At 39.2% G+C, this 17,060-nt stretch overlaps 1 long non-coding RNA gene across 1 annotated transcript in view; it reads left to right on the top strand.

Annotated features, from left to right (window-relative positions):
• LOC131274998 (uncharacterized) overlaps positions 1-5,112 on the top strand; it is a 33,355-nt gene extending 28,243 nt beyond the window's left edge. Inside the window, exon 3 of the long non-coding RNA XR_009182350.2 lies at positions 1,052-5,112. This is a non-coding gene — a long non-coding RNA (uncharacterized lncRNA). The remainder of the gene's footprint in view (positions 1-1,051) is intronic.
• Positions 5,113-17,060: the final 11,948 nt, after the last annotated feature.

Genomic DNA, 17,060 nt, shown 5'->3' with positions numbered 1-17,060 from the left:
ACTGCAGAAGCACTTGGAAAGGGTGGGGCTGCCACTCCCTCAGGCCTCAAGGACAAAGCATATTTCTGTAGATGACTCTCAGACCTTGAAATCTAAAGGAGTATGCCCTGCAGGGTTTTGGAATTGTTTGGGACCCATGACCCCAGTTTTCCTTCCAATTTCTCCCTATGAGAGTGGGAATTTTTATTCTGTGACTATCCATCCATTGTATATTGGAAGCAGATAACTGGTTCCCTAACTTTCCTACAGCTGGAGGGAAATTGTGCCCTAGGACAGACCACACCTGTAAAAGATTTTGGATGAGACTTTCTACTTAATATTGTTACAGAAATGATTTAAGGCTTTTGGTGTATTGTGATGGAATGAATGTGTTTTGCATATGGAAAGAACATGTGTTTTGGGGGTCCAGAGGGTGGAATATGTGGTTGAAGCTGTGCATACCCCATAAAATTATGTTCTTAAAGTTAATCCATTCCATTTTGTGTGATCTATGTATCTTAAAAAAAAAAAAAAAAGATAAAAAGAAAAAAATGTTAATCCATTCCTGTGGGTGTGAACCTATTGGTAAGTAGGATCTTAAGATGTGATCCGCCTCATTCAGTGTGGCTCTTAATCCTCTTACTGAAATCCTCTATAAGAGAATAAATTCAGACAAAGCTAGAGAAAGCCATGAAAACAAGAAGCTGAAAGCAACAAAATCTGCAGAGGCGGGAGAGACCAGTAGATGCCGCCATGCCTTGCCATATGATGGGGGAGTCCAGGATCGCTGGCATCTGGTCTTCAGGAAGAAGGCATTGCTTTTATAATGTCTTAACTTGGACATTTTCTCAGCCTCAAAACTGTAAGCTTGAAAACCTAGTTCCCATTGTTAAAGGCCAAAAGAAAAAACAAAACAAAACAAAAACCAGGGTCCCTCACCCACAGAAACGGATTAACCCAAGGACAGTGGATTTCCCAGGATCCATCCAGCTTCACATTGTCACCGAGTGTCATGGGGAAGCCACTGGAGAGTTTGGAGAGGGGCTGACATAATCTAATTTATATTTTGCAGCTACCTTTTGTTGGGTGGCGAGGAGATTGTTGAAGGGCAAGACTGGAAGCTTGGAGACCAGTGAAGAAGTCATCACAGTAGTTCATGTAAGGGACAGAGCATGAGGGCTTTGCCACTGGGACCTGCTGATGGGTTTTGTGTGTGGAATGAGGGAAACAGAGAAACCATGGGTGAAGCCTAAGATTCGGACCCAGCGATAGGATGGGCGGTGCCATATGCCATATGAGGAAGCACGGGGAGGATGGGTGTGTAGGGCAGGGCTGGAAGAGTGAATAGTCAGAAGAGGGAGGAGGATAGAAAGATTGGCAGAAGGAGGAGCTACAGTGAAAGAGCTTGTACGTCCACTGGCAAGGCAGGAGGAAAATTCGGGTGTAGTGTCCTGGAGGTCAAGACAGGGTTTCACAGAGGGAGTGACAACTCTGTTAAATGCCTCAAAGAAGACATTTAACTGACCGTTTACTGACCATTGGGTTTGGCGAGATTATCTTGACCAAGGAGCTTACATTGATGTGGTGGGGATATGATTGGGAAGAAAGGACAACTAGACGTTTGAGGAAAGCATTTATCATGAAAGGTTAAAAAAAACAACAAAAGAAGGAAAAAGGAATTTGCAGGGAGTAGACCTAATATAAGAAGACAGTGGGAAGACCAGGAAACTCCATGCAGAGTCCCAGGCGGATCATCTTCCCACCCCCCAGGCAGGCCCAGACTGTTTGGGTTTCATTTTGCTTCCAAGCTGGGACATTTTCTACTTTCTCTTTCACTTCTAAATTAGAAACTGTATAAATGTCCAAAAATAGGACTGGGTGAATAATGTTGCATTCATTAAGTAAACTAGAATAAAACCACCATGAAAAGAGTCTGTCCAATGACATGAAAAACTGTTCATGATGTGTTGTTATTTTTTAAAAAAGGACAATGAGTGAGCATTATATACAGTATAATTGAAGTTTTGTAGAAATATGTGTATTCCTTTCTGTCTCTATGACTTTGCATATTCTAGGTGTTTAATGTAAATGGAATCATACAAAATCTGTCCTTTTGTGTCTGACTTATTTCACTCAACCTGATATCTTCAAGGTTCATCCACGTTGTAACATGTATCAGAACTCCACTCCTTTTTATGGCTGAATAATATTCCATTGTATGGGTCATCCACATTTATCTATCTATTCATCTGTTGATGGACAACCTTTTGGCTGTTGTGAACAATACTGCTTTTAATGTTGGTGTACAAATATCTGTCCGAGTTCTTGTTTTCAGCCCTTTCAGAAGTGGATTGCTGGGTCATATGATAAAGTTTGTGTTCAGCTTTCTGAGGAACCCTCAGACTGTTTTCTGCAGCAGCCGTACCATTAAACATTTCCACCTACACGCAGAAGGATTCCCATTTCTCTGTATCCTCACCAACACTTACTTGCTTTTAAAAAAAAATTTAACTACCCTAGTGGGTATTGTTGTAGAATTTGAGAGAGGTTCAATTATTTGTGTATAAAGAGGCCAGGACTCAGGAATGATTTTGAGAAGGAAAAATTGTTTATTGATGGCCAGCCAGACTCGGGAGCTTTCTGTTTCAATCCCGAGCCCTGAACAAGACTTCCGAGTTTCTTTTATACAGAGAGGAAAGGTTAAATGGTCCCTTTGTTTCACTTCTCAATAGGCTTGAATTAGCATATATATCTTCCATATCTTAGGTAAGCTTTTAGGATGGACTTCATAAATTCTATATAAGCTTTTAGCATATTTGGTTTGCATTTCCCCTGAATACTTAGTTTATAGACCTTGCATTGTTAAATTGTTTCCTGGGACTAGAGTCGTTGCCATGGTCACCAATGACAGAACTGCAGCCTCTTACCTTCTCACACCCACAAGTCAGACAGCTTAGGTTATCTCTGAAGAGACAAAGAGCCTCCCACCCATAGCCCACATCATTTCCCCCCTCTGCCAAAGTTTAACTTGCTAAGCTTTGGCATAATTATTGTTGGAGCTATGAGGTGGATGGCTGTTCGTTGTTTTGATTGATTATTTATCAATCTTTAGTGTAGCATTCAGGACTGTTTTTAGAAGTTTTCATTCTGGAAAGCAGAATCCTGGGGCAGGGACCCCCTGCAGTCATCCTGGGGCCACTGGCCCTCACGTGGATTTCCAGTCAGGTTTCAGATCCATCTATTAATTTTATTTTACCTTAGAGGGTTTACACCTTTAATCTAAAAGGGGTGCTGAAGGGAGATGATTTCTTTTCTGTAACTGCTTCCTGCTGGCCATGGGCTATAGTCATTGCCTAACAAGGTGTAAAACTCAAATTATTTTATTTTAACTGGAGGAAGATGGATCTGGCATTCTGTATGAAGTTGGATGAAGTTTTCATATGGTTAATAAGATGTTCACTCTCAAAGAAACAAACTTAATTAAAAATTTGGAATACCCATTTTTAAAAGAGGACATTGATTAAAGAGGTAGACAAGGTTAGGTGCTTATAAAGATGGCACTCCTTTTTAAAAGCTGGTAGTAACAGTATATATATACTTTCTCTAAGTTATTTATTTTTAGAGAGAAATTGCAATAGATACTTAGCTTTGTTTGAAGACATTTCAAGCTGTTTAATGATTGGCACTCATGTGCTCTGTAAGATGCTTGGGGTGAACTGGCACTCTTTGGGCAATTGGTTTCATTCAGGATTAGTACACTAAGTTGGAAATTTTCTTAGTTTTTAACTGTGGGAGTGATCAGAACTACAGAATAAAGGTTTTTTACATTTCAGTTTTAATTGTACAATTTCTAGTAATTTTGACTTGTTCGATAGGTGACTCATTATTAGCAAGCAAGCCTCATTTTTGCTACACAGTAGAGTACAGTAGAATATAGTAAGTTGAGCCTGGCTGAGACTGCCACCTTATTCTATAGACATGTTTATTAACTGTTTAGAAAATGAATTTACTAGGAATTTAACATGTCTAATATACTTCTGCACTTGATCCAAAATAGAAAAGATAACGTTATAATTATTGGGCATATATTTAGTACAGGATAAGAGTATAGCACTTAATATTAATTAATGTATTAATGCAAAGGATTTAGAGTTGCATTTAATAGTTTTAAGTTTCAGGTTTGTAATACTTTACATGTTATCTCTCCATGAGAGCAGGCCATAATGCCAATTGTGTGTTTAATAGTTTTAAGTTTCAGGTTTATAATACTTTACATGTTATCTCTCCATGAGAGCAGGCCATAATGCCAATTGTGTGTAAGTACTTACAGTATCCTGGTATCAGTAAGGCTCCACTTAGCATGTACTTCACGCATTGAGCAAGTCGCAGCATTCTTGAGCCTAGAGAGATTTCCCAGTATTCTACTAGCCTGGTGCGTAGTGCTCTCTGGCATTATGGAACAGTGCCAGTCTGGAGGCGATATCTATTGTACACTTGGCTGTACCGAGTCATCATTGGCTGCTGCAGGAGCTTGAAATTGCAACGTAGTTTCCATCGACTTCAGGAGCAAAACCAGAGGCTGATATAGCAAATATTTTTAATTGAGGGGTCAGTGACCAGCCTAGCCAATAACTCACATGGAGAGGCCACCTGTAATGTATACAAGGCCTGGTTTGAATGCACAAAAGAGTTTGACAATGTTAAAATTTATTCCTTGTTTTTATATATATTTTAAACAATTTAATGCAACACATATATCAAATGACTGTTTACTTACACAATTTTACTATGAAGATAACAGTAGGTACTTTAGTAATAGAGGGAAAAATTATTTTTCATTGTTAAAATGAAAACAGAAGATTCCCAATAGAATCAAGATAACCTTTTATTACTATTTACTTAAATATGCTCCTTGCGGTGGCCTTCAGACAGGTTTTATTACCACGAAGTTATTTTTTTGCAACTAATACTAATCCAAGTTTTTAGTTAACAATGACTTCTAGAACTAGAATTATTTAAATGTTTTCAGTTTGGAAGATGTTTTACAAACTTTTTATAATTGACTATAACCACTTTGACTAGCCACTTCATGTTTAAATAAACTTATTAAATTACAATTACCAACCAAAGAAATTTACTTTATTTATTTAAGAGAGCATATTTACAATCTTTTTTCCTTAGCCTAATTTCACCAATGTGAACTTACAATTTTCATTACTCTAAAGATTTTGTACATATAACATTAATTTAGTTTATAAGTTAACTATGGGAGATTACACTCAAGTTATATAAAATTGAAACCATTATACTTTATGCAAGGAATGTTCTCTTTTTTCCTTACAGGAAGCTAAACACTTCTTTTCTTTGTTTAAGTTATGAAAATGAATAATTTAAAAGCATACTGACTACCAGGTTTTAAAACACATTACACAATTACTTAATTTGTTTAATCATAATCCAGGAAAGATCTCTCCATAGTTTTTATGGACTTTTCTTTATTTACTGAAATTTGTCAATAGAGCCACTAATTACTTTTATTTTGTTGGAAAGAAATCTTCTGGAAGAAATAAGGCTCACCTGATTGTGGAGAAGAAAAGAATTTATTCTCAATCTTGCAAGAAGGGGTGCAGAACCAGATATGGCTGGTGCCCCAAACAAAGAAGAATGCCATAATTTATACCCGTAAGCCTAGCATGCAAGCTCTTCCTCTGTTTCTTTATAGATTGGATACTTCAGAAGTTACAGCTTATCCGAGAAGATCTAACTTTTCTGCGCAAAAGTTTGTGATTTAACTGCTTTCTCTATCACATTCCAACCATTTTAGTTGTTACCTGCTCCCCTTTGTCAAATAAGGAATAGAATTTAGTGCTGAAATGGCACCGACCTAGCTCCTTCTTGGGCATCCTTCCACTGCCCATAGGACTGGCCTAAACTGGTCTCCTCCGCTGCTGTCCAACCCAGGAGTGGGAGACTGAGGCAGCAGGCTGCCAGGTTACACCAATCAACATTTTTCTTCCTTTATGTGAAAACTAACCTAATCTTTGTTTTTTTTTTCACATTTTATGGCTGACAGAAGGTTTAAACTGGGAAATTACAGGGCAAACTGATTCTTAATTCCCTAGCCTAGTAGATAGGTTTAATCTGCCACACCCAGTCTTGCCTTTAAAGCTCTTGCAAAGAGGAGGCCCTTTCCCAATTGTTTCCATAATCACATTTCTATATGCCTTTTTCATCCTGCTTAGTTTAATTTGGGCTTCAATAATATTTATTCACATATATAACTGCATATTTAATTTTTAATAACTTGAATAGAGCTCTTTAAGAATTTTCATTTGTTAATTTGATATTATTATCCTGATGTATGAAGACATACACTGAGCAAATGGGCAGACACAAAGAGTTAGACACAGAAACACAACTCATTGATGTTACTTATAATTTGCATTATTTTATATACTGTTGAGCTTAATTTGGTGTCCAGAAATATATATATATATATATATAAAACTTATATAACTGCATATTTAACCTCAACAATTTGAGCAAATAGGCAGACATGAATAGTTTGACACAAAAACATAACTTTAGTTACTTTAAACTTCTGATTTTTACAAAACAAGTGTGACTGCAAAACATTTCAAAGACTCCTGAAACTTCTTAATTTGCACTATGACTGTGCAGTTTTACACTATGACCACGCAGTTTTACACAAGAATTTTCTTTCTTAATTAATGGATTGTAACTAAAATGTTCTCAATGCTTTAGCACCATTTTTTTGTTTCAGAACTTTATATTTTACTTTGAATTTAGCAGAATTTTGGATAAGCAACAAGATTAATTTTATGTATATTTACTGAGGCTATTTGAAGCCTCAGGGAGACAGACTGGTTTCTCTCATGAATTGCCACTCTTAGGAACACTGACCGTCAAGGCAGGAGACCCCCCCTTTTTTTTTTTCCCCAGTTTTTGGAGATAATGGTCATTTAACCTTATCAGGCAGCAATTTATTTAGTTTACACTTGAATTCATGAGAGAAAGGGTTACTAATACCAGGACAGGAGACAGTGATGTCCCAGCTCTTCTCTGGACTGTAGGGGCAGAAGCTGTGATGAAATAACCATAGGCAAAGGCAAGGGGTGAGGTTAGGCTTGAAGTAACCATAAACTAAGGAAAGGCTAGTTTAGAATTTACACTTAAATAATAGTTTCAGGCTAAATTCACCCAGCTATACTTTCAGTTATTATCTTTCCGCTGTTTTATAATATAAATACATGTATAAATTATCTTAACTTAGTTTTTATTAATTTTTTAACCTTAAGGAGAATTGTTTACCCTTATAATTAAGCTACAAGAATTTTATTAATAACAATTCTTTGAAGTCTTGCCTTTTTTTAGTAATGGAACAAATTCTCATTTGCAAGTTATGCATTTACTTCACCAGCAAGAGAGTATTGGCATGTAAAGATTCATTTTAAACTACCTTTGTACCCTGAATTCTTGGGCGCCAGCAACTGACAGAGGCCAAACATAGATTTTTTTTTTTTTTCAAACATAGATTTTAAAGTGGCGCTTCATTCCATTTTTTTTTTTCTTCATCTGTAGTTTCACAACCCTGGAGTTCCCAGCCAGACCATTGAAAAGGCTATCAAGTGACTAGCGGCTATTGTTTCAAGCCATAGCCTCTTTTCTTCAGATGGTTTTACAGTTTTAAAACATTCCAAAGTATTTCTACAGTCTTACAGAGAGAGAGATTTTGGCCTTGACGCCCTAGGGAGGGAATTTTACTGCATATATTTTGATTCTGCTTTTCACCTCCCTTCACTTCCCCTCCCTTCCAGGCAGTCGGGTGCACAACAATCAAATAGGAATGCAGCTTATGAATAGAAGGTGCAGACTCACTGGAAAGGGGCAAGCCGCTCCCCTCTTTCCAGCTTTCTGCTAAAATGGGCAGACAGAACCTACTCAAATTCGGCAACTCTCCCGGGGACCCAGCCACCCTGACTGGGGCAGCCCCAACAAACTTGGGTGCGTGGCGCTGACACAGATGGCCTCCAAACCCCGGCAAAGGGGCAGACCAGAGACAAGACAGCAGAGCATGCACAAACATCTAGACTCTGCAAACATCCAGACTCCTCAGTTTTGCCGCATAATCATTTCACCCTCTTGCCAATGGCAAGGGAGGGTTCCAACTCAGTTAAATTTCACTACTTTACATAACCACACAACTCCAACACTAGCATTGAGCTGACACAGACAGAAGCACAAAGGTTACTAATCTGACCCACAAGTTCTATATATATTTTTTCAGCATGGCTGCCCCCACAGCCATCACAAACCTTAGAACACTTAACATTTTGTATAAAGCGAATTCATTCACAACTCAGCACCATAACAAAAGATTCCAGCTCAGCCTTTTCCACTGTTTAACTTTACACCCAGAGCAAGCTCCACTAGAAAAGCCGATCCATTTTCCTGTAACTAAGTTTTTTTTTTTTTAATCCAGACTAATTTCCAGAATGTTAGGATTTAAACCTATAAACAGCCCTTCCTATTAAAATCAAGCCTCCACTCCTTTAGTGGATATAAGACCGGTACCAGATTCTAACATGCAGTTAGACAAACCCAAAACACCAGGGCTTTTTCCCGGTTTTTCTCCTTTTTCCAGACCTAGAGAGAACGGCTTCCCCCCAATTTTCTGGGGCTTCTAGGGTTCTCTCGGGAGGTGATCAGCCTCCCCTTCCTAGCAATTAAAGCTAGGGCTTTCCAGACTGCTTACCCGGGGAGTCTTACCTTCTTCCATGTTTGGAGTTCTTTTTTGTTCCCAGGATCTTTCTCTTCAGATTTTCCATTGCCCTCAATTTTTGTCGGGAAGAGTCTGGTGGAGCCCACATCTTTTCTGGATTAAATTTAATCCAGGGGCACCCAGATTTGGGGTTCACCTGAGTCCTCCCGGCTTCCTCGGGGATTTGGAAGGGGCAGCAAAATGCTACCGTCTCTGGCCTTCGTTTGCAGTCCCTTCATGGTCACCAAAAATGTTGTAGAATTTGAGAGAGGTTCAATTATTTGTGTATAGAGAGACCAGGACTCAGGAATGATTTTGAGAAGGAAAAATGGTTTATTGACGGCCGGCGGGACTCGGGAGCTTTCTGTTTCAGTCCCAAGCCCTGAACAAGACTTTCGAGTTTCTTTTATACAGAGAGGAAAGGTTATATGGTCCCTTTGTTTCACTTCTCAATAGGCTTGAATTAGCATATATATCTTCCACATCTTAGGTAAGCTTTTAGCATAGACTTCATACATTCTAGATAACTTTTAGCATATTTGGTTTGCGTTTCCCCTGAATACTTAAAATTTATAGACCTTGCATTGTTAAACTGTTTCCTGGGAATGGAGTCAGTTGCCATGGTCACCAAAGACAGGACTGCAGCCTCTTACCTTCTCACACCCACAAGTCAGACATCTTAGGTTATCTCTGAAGAGACAAAGAACCTCCCACCCATAGCCCACATCAGTATGAATGGTACCTCATTGTGGTTTTGATTTGCATTTCCCCAGTGACTAATGATGGTGAGCATCCTTTCATGTGATTATTGGCCATTTGTATATCTTCTTTGGTGAAATGTCTATTCAAGTCATTTGCCCATGAGTCAACACACTTTTTTTGTAAAGGGCCAGATAGTGAATATTTTTGGCTTTGCAGGCTACACAATCATTTTGTCGTGAAAGTATCCAAACTCTGCCATTTGTAGCAGGAAAGCAGCCACAGATAATATAAGAAATGGGTGTGGCTGTGTCCAATATAATTTTATTAATTGACATTTCAATTTGAATTTCATCTAATTGTCACATCGTGAGATATTCTTCTTCTTTCTTTTTTTATCTCAACCATTTAAAAATGTAAAAACCATTCTTAGCCTGTGGAAAACAGGCTGTGGGCTAGATTTGACTGGAGGGCTGTAGTTTGCTGACCCCTGCCCTAGACTGTAAGCTCCGCAGAGGCAGGTCCATGATTTGTCTTTTTCCTCATTGCATCTCTAAGGTCCAACACAAGGCCTTGTGCACATTCAATCAGTACTTGGTAAATGAATTATTTAAAAGAATAATTTGCAAATTAAGCATTTTCATGACAAAAGTGCCATGTGTTCATGAAAGAAAAATGAGCAATACAGCTGAGCAAAATGAATAAACAAAACCTTAGCCATCTTACCACTTGGCGATAGCCCTGTCCGTCCATGCTTTTATGCAGCGGGGGGCAGGAACAGAGGGAAATCTTACTTTCCAGCAGAGGGAGTGATGAGAAATTCTTTTTTCCCTCAGTTCACCAGGTACCTAGGCGTCCCTCCTAGCACCGTGAGGCTAAGAGGAAGTACGAGGAGGGTGAGGAGGAGGGGCCAGGCTCAGCCCTGAGGGGTAGTTGTTCCCACTTGAAAGGGTCAACGGGGAATTACAACTGTGACAGGGGTCACCAAAGAGAACGTTCAGGGCACTGTCACGGTCAAGGAGAGGGGTGGTCTAACTCATCTGGGGGTCAGGGGGGTCAAGGAAGGCCTCCCTCCCTGAGGAAGTGAGGTTTGGGTTGAAAGTTGAAAGCTGAGTAAGAAGTAGTTGAGCAAGAAAGTAGGGAAGTTCCACAACAAGAGCGTGATATCTTGGTTCCGAGGCGTCTGGCTGGAGGGTAGAGGGGGTGGAACGTGGTGTGAGATCAGGCTGCACAGATTGGCAAGGGACCACATCAAATGTGCCTTGTCAACTAGATCTAATTACCAGTTTACAGGAAATAAAGATAGATGAACAAATTAAACAACATCCTGAGGAAGTAATCAGCCAAATCCAGAATGAGGACAAATAATTCAGTTTCTCATTGACCTTTAGCCGCATGAATATAAAAAAAGAAATAAAAGGGAATAAGGTATATTATAGAATAAAAGAGATCTGAGAGGCATAAAAGCCAAAAACAATGTGTGTGGATCTTATTTATTTCTTGATTGGAACAAACCAACAATAAAAGACATCTTTGAGATAATTGAAGAAATTTGAATATGAAGTGGATATTATATTAAGGAATTGTTCATTTTACTGGGTGTGATAATGGCATGGTGATTATGTTTCTAAAAAGTCCTATGCTTGGAAGTGGTTGAGATGGGAAGGTTTATGTTGTGTGTGTGTGTATATATATATATATATATATTTTTTGTCTTTATTTTTTTAACGTTACATTAAAAAAATATGAGGTCCCCATATGTCCCCATCCCCCTCCCCCCACTCCTCCCCCCATAACAACAACCTCCTCCATCATCATGAGACATTCATTGCACTTGGTGAATACATCTGTAAGCACCGCTGCACCTCATGGCCAGTGGTCCACCCCATAGCACACACTCTCCCACAGTCCACCCAGTGGGCCATGGGAGGACATACAATATCCGGTAACTGTCCCTGCAGCACCACCCAGGACAACTCCAAGCCCCGAAAATGCCCCCACATCACATCTCTTCCTCCCACTCCCTAGCCCCAGCAGCCACCATGGCCACTTTCTCCACACCAATGCCACATTTGCTTTGATTACTGATCACAATAGTTCATGTATAGAGTATCAGTAAGTCCACTCTAATCCATACTCTATTCCTCCATCCTGTGGACCTTAGAATGGTTGTGTGCACTCCACATCTATGTCAAGAGGGGGCTTAGATTCCACATGGATGCTGGATGCAATCCTCCTGCTTTCAGTTGCAGGCAGTCTTGGCTTCCTGGTGTGGTGGTTGACCTTCTTCACCTCCATGTTAGCTGAGTGGGTTAAGTCCAATAAACCAGAGTGTAGGAGTTGCAAGTCTGTTGAGGCTCAGGGCTTGGCTATCACATGGTCAGGCCAGAGATTCAGGCCGCCTGGGCATACACTAAACCCCAGCGCCAACTACAGATCCGGTAAAAGTAACAGGAGAGGCTTGTGGTCAAAGATCACATCTGAGTCCAGCTCCATCACACAGAAACAAACTCCAAAGTAGGGCCAACTGACATGGCACTGAACTCCCTCTGTTGTATATATTTTAAAGAGAGACTAAAGAGACAATCACAAATGCAATACATAATCCTGGTCTGGATCTAATAATGAAGGAGAAAATGCCCAAAAGGACATTATGAGACATATGAAAAAACTGGAATGTAGACTGTAAGCTTTATATCATTGTTAAATTGCTGGACCTTTATAACTGAACTTAAGGTGGTTATATAAGTGAATATCCTCATTCTTAGCAAATGTACATGGAATTATTAAGTGTTCAAGGAGCATGCTGTATATAAGCTACACTCAGATATTTAGAAAATTGATGGATGGATACAGCAAATATGGCATAATGTAAAAAAATTGGGTATCCATCTCTATGGGGCTATATTGGAGTTCTATATATGGGGTTTGTATTATTTTTGCAGCTGCCCTATAAGTTTGGAATTATTTCAAAATAAAAAGTAAAAAAATTAGTGCTTATTGATGCATAAAGGTGAGATGACTGATATCTGGGGGGAGGGGGGGAAGGCTTTAAAATACTGAGAAAAGGAAGCAGACTTGGCCCAATGGATAGGGTGACTGCCTACCGCATGGGAGGTCCGCAGTTCAAACCCCGGGCCTCCTTGACCCATGTGGAGCTGGCCCACGCGCAGTGCTGATGCGTGCAAGGAGTGCCCTGCCATGCAGGGTGTACCCCGCATAGGCGAGCCCCACGTGCAAGGAGTGCGTCCCATAAGGAGAGCCGCCCAGCATGAAAGAAAGTGTAGCCTGCCCAGGAATGGCGCCGCACACACCAAGAGGTGACACAACAAGATGACGCAACAAAAAGAAACACAGATTCCCAATGCCATGATAAGGATAGAAGCAGTCACAGAAGAACACACAGTGAGTGGACACAGAGAGCAGACACCTGGAGGCGGGGAAGGGGAGAGAAATAATAAATTGTTGGAAACTGAGGCACAGTGGTCTCGCAAGGAGAGATGTGCTGTTTCCATGGGCTACACTTGCACCCTAAGGAATGCAGTAATTAAGCATTCCTGGCAAACAGGATGAAGCTGTTAAAGGCTGAAAGAAAAGATGAGCAGATAACATTTAGTAGTAAATAGAACACTTAGGTTTTGTACCTTGAGATAAGATTTTTTTTAAAATATTTATTTATTATTATTTTTTTAAATTACATTAAAAAAAATACATGAGGTCCCATTCAACCCCACCGCCCCCGCCCCCACTCCCCCCACAGCAACACTCTCTCCCATCATCGTGATACATCCATTGCACCTGGTAAGTTCATCTCTGAACATCACTGCACCCCATAGTCAATGGTCCACATCATAGCCCAGACTCTCTCACGTTCCATCCAGTGGGCCCTGGGGGGATCTACAGTGTCCCGTAATTGTCCGTGAAGCACTATCCAGGACAACTCCACGTCCCGAAAAACGCCTCCACATCTCATCTCTTCCTCCCGTTCCCCAAGATTTTTTTAATTCCTTAGACTGTGAGTAATGTTGATGGTTACCTGCATGTTGCTGCTTGTACTCCGTGGACTCGGGTATATATAGAGCTCCTTGTGAACAATAAAGTTGTCTGATGAGTCTCTACTCGCAGACCTTCTGATCCCAGCTCTCTCGTTTGTTCTTTCTCTTTCTTTCACCTTTGGGCCCAAATCTCCAACAATGGCGCCATGAAGAAGTGGGGCCGGAAGAAGTGAGTCTTCCAAAACAGTATCGGGAACCACGGAAAGGACTGCTACGAAGGTCGTGAATGACGTCCAAAGCAGTGTGACTGACGTCCAAAGCAGTGTGACTCGAGTCTTCTTTTAGGTAAGTAGCATTTCCACGAGGTCATCAAGGTAATGGGTAATCAAACAGAACGGGGGACGTGTGGAAGAATATTCGCAAGTGTTAAAAACTTTTTTGAAAGCTAGTGGGGTGCCTGTAAAAAGTTGTAAGTTAATAGAATTGTTTGCTTTAATACAAAAGCATTGTGGTTGGTTTCAGCCTCAGGGGCATAATGTTTTAAATTTGAAACAGTGGAGATGTGTAATGAAAGCGTTAAGGAGAGCATATCAAAGAGAGGAATCCATTCCTTTTATCGATGTGAGCTTTGTGCCAGCAAATTGCTGCCACCTTAGATCCTTTACAATCAGAGGAAGATGATAAAGAAGAAATTACTATATTTTCAAAACCCATAGACAAACAGAAAATGGAGGGCCATTTGAAAGAACTAAATTCTGAGCCAAAAGGTGGAGGAGAGTCTCTGGCTTTATGCCTAATCCTAGTACTAATCCTTTTACAGATTAAAAAAAACAACAACTATCTGCTCTAATGAAATATCCAGCCTCTGTATATCTTGTCCAGGCTTTTATCCTAGCTTAAATCCAGTTCAACCTACTGCGCCTGATGAGCTGCTGCTTATGGCTGCCCCGACGTCAGCACCTGGAATTTATTCAGATACAGCAGACGCTTTACCCTAAGTTAAAAAGATAGTTGTTTCCAACCCCACTCCTCAAACACCCTTGACACACTGTTTATTGCAAGCATCTTGACGAGGGAATCCGGAGGCCATGCAATTCTTATCACCTTTTCCGGTTATATCAGGACCAAGCTCATCAGATGCCAATAATCCTCAGGGAGGTGCTGAGTTCCATCATGAACCAATACCTTTTAAACTATTGAAAGATTTAAAACAGACAAAAATACTAAATAAAGTCCTTGTTAGTGAAATCAGGCTTGTAAGAAAATTTTCTGTTAGTGTTAACTAAGATAAGGAAATTATTCTGGTAGCAACTCTGTAAACCCCCTGCTGTCTACATAATAATGGAGTTGTGAGCTAGTGGGGGTTAATAGAATTAAACTGCTGGAAAAGGAGAAAAACATGGCAACATTGGTGTTCTGTTTTGTTTCCATGCTAATTCGGATTGGGCCTATTTAACCAAGATAATAAAGCTAGTACAAAATTTTTACCAAGGTGTTAAAAGGAATTTTTGGTTTTAAATCAATATTTAATCCTGAACTTCAAATCTCAGTATAGTCTTACAGAGTAGTAATCCAAAATGGGTGTTAATGGTCTGTCTAAACGGCTAAATAAGAGCTTAACTACATTTATGCTGTTCAAGTTATCTTAACTGATTTCCGATAACTAATAAAAATGTTTCCAAGCACAAGCTTACATGTTACAGGCAACATGGATTCCAGAAAAAATCTTAAAAGCAGTAAAATCTAAGATGTGATATGATGGAGAACTTAAAAACAGCTATATCAAAAAAGTAAGAAAGTAAGAATTATGAGTCAATTGTAAATTGTATGTTTCTGTTAATGTGTTGTAATTGTTTTGTGTTTGTCTGTTTGTTCAATGTCAGTGTATATTTTGATACCTCCGGATGGTAATATAAATTAATAAATAAAAAATTTCTAAAAGAACTATTCAAATGGCCAAAAATTAAATAAGCGCTTATATTAATACTTAAGTTTAAATGTTAATGGGATCTATACAATGATAAAAATTGTCTTCATTAGTGAAATTACTATGTCTCTTCATAAAAAAGGTTCCTGCCTAAATTGAAATGAATAGTTTATTTTTCTTCACAAAATAAAGGATGTAAAACTTGAATAAATATTTTGAAAGGTAAAATTTTGTAGAAGTGCTAACTAAAAGTTGATAACTTTGTTTAAAAAAGTGTATTTTGTCCTAAAATAAGACCGCTGGTCTTCATAAAATCAGAAAGAACATATGCAGAATAGAACTTGAATACATGTGGTAAGTTATAAAGGGTATTGTAGTAACTTTGGGTAAAGGAATGTATTCTGTGAAAGTAAAATTTGTCTTAAAATAATATAATTATAGTCTATATGGTTATAAATAATTATAAGAAGTTTAACGAAGCATTGTTTAATTAAGGTATTTAAATGGCTAATTCCAAAAAGTCATTATTAAACAAAACCTGAATTGATACTAATAATAATAAAAGGTAATTTTATAACGAGAACTTGTTGGTGGCCAGCCTCCCCTGCCAATTTGCTTCTAAAAGACTTATTTCTGTTATTACATGCTACTAAGTATTTAAAGTGAAGAAAAGTTCTGAAAACAGCCTCCAAAATTGTTTTGGTAACTTACGTATATGGGATATATGGAATGTATTTTGATTGTTAAGGAAACAGGAGATGATTTTGTCCTAAGATAAAATGATTGGTTATTAAGAAAGAGTAAAATGTGAGACAAAACCTGAATGAATATTGAAAGTGTAGAAGGTTCGCGAATATGAAATTTTATAGGTTAAAGTTAAATAAAATTTGATGGGTCTATAAAGTTTTAAAAGCTTTAGTATCACGTAGTATACTAATGCAAAGTTAAAAATTTTGTTTTTCCTCAAAGTCTCTCAAGTCATTAGTCTGTTTTGGTAAAAGTTTATGAAAAGTTTCTATCCTGAATAATCAGTATACAAAGAAAATCTGTTTTATCAAAATAGCTTCCTGTGCTTTAACTTTATCATTTCCTCAGTGTTTGAAGAAGAAAAGGTCTTATCTCTTTTAAAGGAGCATAATGTTCAAACCTGCTTTCTAAAAATCAAATCCTGAAAAGTAGCTTTTTATTTCAAACTAATTACAAGAGATTTGTTCTTTCTTTTTTTTTTTTTTTTAAGATTTATTAATTTTTTATTTAATTCCCCCCCCCCTCCCCTGGTTGTCTGCTCTCTGTGCCTATTTGCTGTGTCTTGTTTCTTTGTCCGCTTCTGTTGTCGTCAGCGGCACAGGAAGTGTGCGCGGCACCATTCCTGGGCAGGCTGCACTTTCTTTCGCGCTGGGCAGCTCTCCTCACGGTGCACTCCTGGCGCGTGGGGCTCCCCTACGCGGAGGACACCCCTGTGTGGCAGGGCACTCCTTGCGCACATCAGCACCGCGCATGGGCCAGCCCCACACGGGTCAAGGAGGCCCGGGGCTTGAACCACGGACCTCCCATGTGGTAGACGGACGCCCTAACCACTGGGCCAAGTCCGTTTCCCGAGATTTGTTCTTTTACCACGAAAGAAAATTTAAAGTAATAGTTGAGTTCATTTAATATGTTGTAAGTTAAGTGCAAGGTG

Source organism: Dasypus novemcinctus, chromosome 21 (assembly GCF_030445035.2).
Source record: "Dasypus novemcinctus isolate mDasNov1 chromosome 21, mDasNov1.1.hap2, whole genome shotgun sequence".
Lineage (NCBI taxonomy): Eukaryota > Metazoa > Chordata > Mammalia > Cingulata > Dasypodidae > Dasypus > Dasypus novemcinctus.
The sequence above is the reverse complement of the archived record's forward strand: the minus strand, read 5'-3'. Positions and strand labels throughout refer to the sequence as shown.